This window comes from Thamnophis sirtalis, unplaced genomic scaffold (assembly GCF_051295495.1).
Source record: "Thamnophis sirtalis isolate CommonGarterSnake01/CBP01778 unplaced genomic scaffold, rThaSir2_p1.2 scaffold_4, whole genome shotgun sequence".
NCBI classification, from domain to species: domain Eukaryota; kingdom Metazoa; phylum Chordata; class Lepidosauria; order Squamata; family Natricidae; genus Thamnophis; species Thamnophis sirtalis.
In genome coordinates, this window is record NW_028261384.1 from 43,902,894 (window position 1) to 43,909,417 (window position 6,524).

At 35.9% G+C, this 6,524-nt stretch overlaps 1 protein-coding gene across 1 annotated transcript in view; it reads right to left on the reverse strand.

Annotated features, from left to right (window-relative positions):
- Positions 1 to 1,596, reverse strand: part of RFTN1 (raftlin, lipid raft linker 1) — a 111,369-nt gene extending 109,773 nt beyond the window's left edge. Inside the window, exon 1 of the mRNA XM_087712824.1 lies at positions 1,168 to 1,596. The gene's annotated coding sequence lies outside the window, so the exon portion shown is untranslated. The remainder of the gene's footprint in view (positions 1 to 1,167) is intronic.
- Positions 1,597 to 6,524: the final 4,928 nt, after the last annotated feature.

Consider the following 6,524-nt stretch of genomic DNA (forward strand, 5'->3'; position numbering starts at 1 on the left):
TAACTATTTTTCCCAATATACTATAGACTAAGATTTAGATAATATTTTAAAAACCCTGCCAATGGCAGTTTCTAGAACATTGTGAAAGATATCCAGCTAGTTTTTAAAAAGCCATAATTGACAAGTTTATTTGGAGCCTGAACATTTAGTTTTCCTTACTAGAGACATTACAAACTGTGATATATCTTGCATACTTTGCATTAGGCCCGAAGAAGCATCAACAGAAAATTTGCTGAGTTCCTAAGAATCATAAGATTTTACAGATATCAAATAATAAAAGACTTTTCAGCAATGGCATCTATCATTGAGGAAGCAACACATCTAGCTGCAAAGGGGAGGAAATTGCCTTGCACTACCAATATATATTTTTATAGCAAGTATGACATTCTGCCCTAACCATTTTTTCAGCAGAGACTTTTTTTTACTCATTATAGGATGGGGGGAGGGTATACTTCCAGCGTTAGATATAAAAGTCCTTAATTTTCCTGTTAATTCTTTTACTATCTCCTATTATGGGAACTTCAGAAGCTATCCTTCTTATATGTTTTCAAGAGTAATTCAATACTAGAGATTAGCAAAACACAAGCACCAATTCTCATCTTTCCCCCTTTAAACCAGTAAAGGCTGGTTGTTCGTTGTCGCATTGTTTCTTTTTCCTCTATCCTCAATTGCAAAGAATTTAACAGACGCCCGCTTGAGCTCTGCTCTTCCACATTTTTCCCTCCGTTTACCAAATGGTTCTGCTTCGGATTCAACTAGGAAGAGAGAGAATCCTCGGATCAGCGGAAACTTCGAGCTTCGTCAATAACCAACATTAACCGCAGGTCCCCTATTGCGCAGATTTAAATAATTTTTTTAAAGCGAGAGCGCGCGGGGAGTAAGAGTTCACACCTGTATGGAGAAAAACCTGATGCAAAGCACGAGCACCGCACGCATGGACACTTAGGTGGATGGAGGCATACCCATTTTCCATTCCCGCCTAACGGTAAAGTTTCACGAGGAGCTAAACGCCAACCCCCAGAAGACCGAGAGCGCAGAAGGCGAGACAAATTTCGAAAACGAAATAGCGTCCTTTCGAAATGCGCCTGGCGGATCCTTGCTCCCAGTTCCCTACTTCAGGGGCTATTTTGCTTGCCTCCACAGTCCCACCACCCCATCTTTCCGCACCTGAGGCTCGACCGTCTTCCCGCTTTCTGAATCGACGCTGCCACTCCGCTTCGTTTTCTTTAAGAGAAGAGACTCCGACGAGCAGCCCACAGCTCCGTCAACGCCAATGCTGAAAGTTTGCTCCACGGCACCCTCTCGAAAATGAGCAGCAGACTCGGCGCTTCACCGGTTGCTGGAGGAAGAACTCTTAAATGGACTGGGAGGTGCCTCAACTCGCGGAAGAACTGTGGGTGCAGCAACCCAAGCAGCTCGAGAACCGCGATGCTTCGCCTTCTCTCCGAAAGAAGCCGCTTCCTCGCTACTAGGCTAAAGGCGGGGAGGAGCCAAGAGAGGCTGCTCGCTGGGGAAAACCGTCACCGCCTCTAGCCCCGAAGAGAGACTGCTTTTAAAGGCCGGGACACTCCCTTAGCCATGCCTAATGACTCCCGCCCTCAACGCTGATTTCTCGGAGGTACTGTCGAGTTAAAAAAAAAAAAACCGGCTCTCCGAGCGAGTCTCCGCAGTCCGTGAAGGTCTTGCGGAATTGTATCGGGTTAATAGCCTCCTGAATAATTTTAATCCTTGCAGATCGCAGTGATGGAAGCCATAATCCAATTATGGGGAGGGTATCAAGTTGGGCAGGCTTAACTAACCTTTGAAACTGTGTTCAAAATATGTTTTCATATTAAATTTAAACAGAACATAATTCATTTGCTCTAGTTAGCAAATCATGGTCACATACACACGTGTGGAAGGAAATTCGAGCAAGCAAGATAGAAAGCACGAGTCTTAAAGAGAAAAAAGTTATGTTGAAGACTAAATAGCTTGGTTGCTTAGCATAATTTTTGCTGAATATTACTCATCATTGAATCAAATATTAAATGGACCATTATGGTACTCAAATCCAATTTCTATTCTGTATAATCTGTATTAAAGCATCCCTAATGATGCTGTAATACAGCCGTTTCACTATATCTAGATATAGGATAAAGGAATCCAGAGGTTTTCCTAATATTGCCTACCCTCTTATACTAGGAAGACTATCCCATAGGACTATAAGAGAACATTTTTTTTCTATAACAGGTCTCCAGATATTCATATTTCTCCCATCTCACCACAAATCTAAACATTTTAGTTTCCTGAACCTTTCTTCATAAGGTTTAAATTTTAATCCCTTTCTTGAACTGTGTGTGGCGTTCAGGTCTTTGGGAAGTACTGGAAGGAACTCCTAATTTAGAGTCAATTGCCATGATTTGGTAAAAAATGTTGACAATGATGCAACCTAAAATTTTATTTACTTTTTTAACAGCATGGCATTCACAACTTTTATTCAGCCTGTGATTGCTACAATTCCATGACTATTTCCATGTATAATATTGCTATTCTAGATTAATTTGAATGTCATTTTTATGCCTTGGTAAATGTGCACTACAATCCTTTGCATTTAAGTATGAGTAGGAATTAAGAAACAGTGATGGTGAGAGTTTATTAGTTTCCTGAAAAAAGTTTTAATTTGTGCCTTCTTTATTACAGCTTCTGGTCATGTTAAATGTAAAGAAATTCTGGGGTGGAATTCAGGAAAACAAACATTCAGATATTAATTCATTCACAAATTCAAATAAATCAATCTGTCATTTATTATTACAATTGTGTCTCAAAATACCACACAGTATATTATCGGCATATATGTTTGATATACTATTTGTTTCATTGTTGTATGTATGTATTATGTATGTATGTATGTGTGTGTGTATGTCTTATTGTAAAAAAAAACAAAGGGAAAATATGTTAATTTCCTTTTAATATTGTTTTCTAGTAGCCTAATGAAAGATTATACTTGAAGACTGCAAATAGTAAATTACATATTTAGATCTTAATAAGTATTTAGTAGGCAGACTAAGTCTATCTGTAAAATAACTAGGAGCCTCACATTATTTAATGCTATTTCAGGTATAAATAGAAAGATCAATATTAAGAGGATGTTAGGCTCTGACTACATATACTTAGACGAAACTGTACCCTTACTCAATGCAACAATTACAGTAAAATTAGCCTTCTTAACCTTGTCATCATTGCCATAAAAATCAACTAGACAGGGCAGAAATACTTGCTGCCACCTCACAAGGGAAAAGGATTGCACTGGGGTTTATGGAGGATAATTAGTCTCATTTGCAAATAACCAATAATGTAAATTATACTGCCATCTAGCAAAAAGTAGAAATTAAAAGCTGCCAAAAAGTAAATAACAGCATAAGCAGGCTTTTGTCCTCAGTTAAGAAAACATTCCTATATTTTCCAATCATTTTACTTTCTGACTTTTGATTCAGATGTCTTTTCTTTTCTCCTCTTGAATTTCCCTTTTCACATTTAGTTTTTTCTCTCACACCATCTTTACCTCATTTTTTTCCCCTAGTCATTGACTTGGCTAGTTGGATATGTGAAAAGCAGCATGCACTCCCAATAGGGGGCCCCTGTAATTGTATAGGTTTTGATAGTAGTTTTAAAGCCTACAGAGAAGAGTGAAAATGCAGCATTTCCAATATATTGCTATAAGAATTCTAGTCAGAAGCAATTTCAGATCTAATCTGATGGATACTATACTACCGGTAATAGTTGCCAATGACATAGGACTATTAAGGATTCAGACCTTTTATTTAAAATTTTCCAGATCTCTGGATTTTAAAAGGCCTGAAGAATATTTCTAGTACAATATCAGTTAAAGATCTGATAAATCCATGTATCATCTGAAATGTATTTATGTACAAAAGGATGGATAGTGGATCAATATACATTGATCTTTACTATCAACAGTTATTTATATTGATCTTTACTATCAACAGTTGTTTATACTGTTGCACAACAGCATTGGTCAAAGAGAACAAGCTGAAATCTTTAATAAAACAATGTTTAGAAAATATGGTTTCAATCTGCATTTTAGATTTTATTGCTGTCTTGTTCCAGTGTTTTTCAGTTATGATAAATATTTACTTCCCTACTAGGCTACATAGTGTAAGAAAATATTTACACTTATTTCTTTTTTAAATGGAGATGGGGAAATTTGCATTTTGTAAAACTCACATCTTATATTTCCTGGTTGTATTGTATGATGGAGCATAGAATCTCCTCTAAGCCTGCCATATAGCAGTAAGCTTATTATATAATACTGGATAAATATGATGTTCTATATTTGAATTTTAGAAGCAACAGGTTTTTCTAATTATTAATTATTGTGGGCTATATTTTTAGATAATACATTATGTGCCTTAACTATTCTGGCATCCTAACTTTAGCAAATCAATAATTGCTAGGATCATTTCCTTGTAATAGACGTGTCGCTATCCACAGTAGAAGGCATACCTAGAATGCAAAATCCAATGTACACAATAATGAACTAAATGTTCAAAACTAGTTGAACTAGTTTTAGGAATTTAAGAATTAGGAATTTAGCACAAAATGCAAACATCAGAAATCATAGAGTCAGTATGGACTAGGGGCTAAGACATGAAGTTAGAAATAGGGAGACTGAGTTCAACTCTGGCCTTAGCAATGAAAGCTAGCTGGGTGACCTTGACCAGTCACTCTATCAGCCCAACTCAGCTCACAGGGATATTGTTGTGGGAAAAATAGAAGAAATATTAGATATTTTCACCACCTTAAATTATTTATAAAAATGATGGTGGGATATAAATTAAATAAAAATGTTAAGATCGAGCAGATGCAGATCTCTTATTTCCCCCAAAATAAGACCTCCCCGAATAATAAGCCTAATCAGCCTTTTGAGCGCATGCACTCAAATAATCCCTCCCCTGAAAATAATCCCTCCCCAAAAATATTGCAACACAGTAGCGGCCATAAAGTGACCACTCTCGCCGCCTCCTGCACTTCAAAAATAACAAGACCTCCCCAAAAATAAGGCCAAGCACTTATTTCAGGGGTCAAAAGAAAATAAGACCCTAGTCTTATTTTTGGGGAAACACAGTATATTATTAATTATTGTGACTGCTATTCATTGAAAATAGCAAGAGGAATGGAAGATTAAAATATAAAATTCTAATGCAAGGATAAGTTAGCAATATTATTTAACTAGTCTTTACCTTTTATTTTCTTACAAATGGAATGACATTGGAAGATTTGTTTATTCCCAAAACTGCTGCCATGATGGAGTGATCAACTATAAATACCATTTACCTAAAAGCAAACTTGATTATTTCTTCCATTTGTTGAAACTCCTTGGAATATTGTCTACTTGTCTTTTTTTTGCAATGAGGAAATTTCCAGTCATAACCTGGCATGCAGCTATGTACTATTAAAAAAACAACTTAGTAGGCCTATATGGGTCAATTTAGTTATTTTTGGAAGTGAGATTTAGAAGTTAGTTCTTGTGACCCAGGGAGCTGAGTGGGAAGATAGTATCTTTGGACTCATTGGTGTCCATAGTAAAAAATATTTACTGTAAGAATATTACAAGACACATATGTATCAAGTTTTTATTTTAAAAAATATCCACCAAACATTACCCTAATCATTGCTGCCTATAACAAAGTAGTTCTAAAACACTATAGAAGAAAAATTAAAAGGTGTTGGGAGGAAGGTCAGTCATAGGAACAAAGGGATTTTAAGCAATAACTTTGTTTCCTTTCATCTCCTTAAACCGACTTACTCAAGTATGGGTCAAGTGAGATATTGAGTTTATGGAGGTATATGTTTAATGGTATTAGAAATGAATCTAGTTCTTCCATACTGGTTCCTTCATGCTATTTTAAATTTTTTTTCTTATGTATTTTAGCAAATATTATGTATTATGGAAATATTCTATCCCTATATTAATATCTTTGTACAGCTGGTAAGCTGAGAGATAAAGCTCATGTCAAGACTGACCATTTGGTCTCTACATTACTGTACATTTACTGCTAAAGTACTCTTTTAAAATTTTAGTAATATTTAGCCTAACACACCATCTGCTGGCCAGTGATTATGTTGCAATAGGGATAAAATATGACATGGCAAAGTTGGTATCTAATCTGACATTTATTTCCCTCTGCCAAAATTAATTTTGTGAATTATTGATAAAATAGCAAATTCAATAAGTGGATTAGTTTAATACTAATAGTTTAAAATGGCTGCCTTGTTATTTAATCAACACATAAGAATTATAGCAGGTAGGTATCTTCTCACTAGAGCCACATATTTTCAGTATCTGAAGTGTGTGGGAGCAGTCTTTAACAATGTTACTGTTGCATCTTTTTATAATTGGTTTCATGTATTTCTTTTAAGATGACCAGGCTGAGCCCAATCTAAGTCCAGCTCAACTTGAATTCTATTGACTCTTCTCTATCCCAATTTGCTTTGGCCTCTTAATAATTCAGACTCTTGTATAT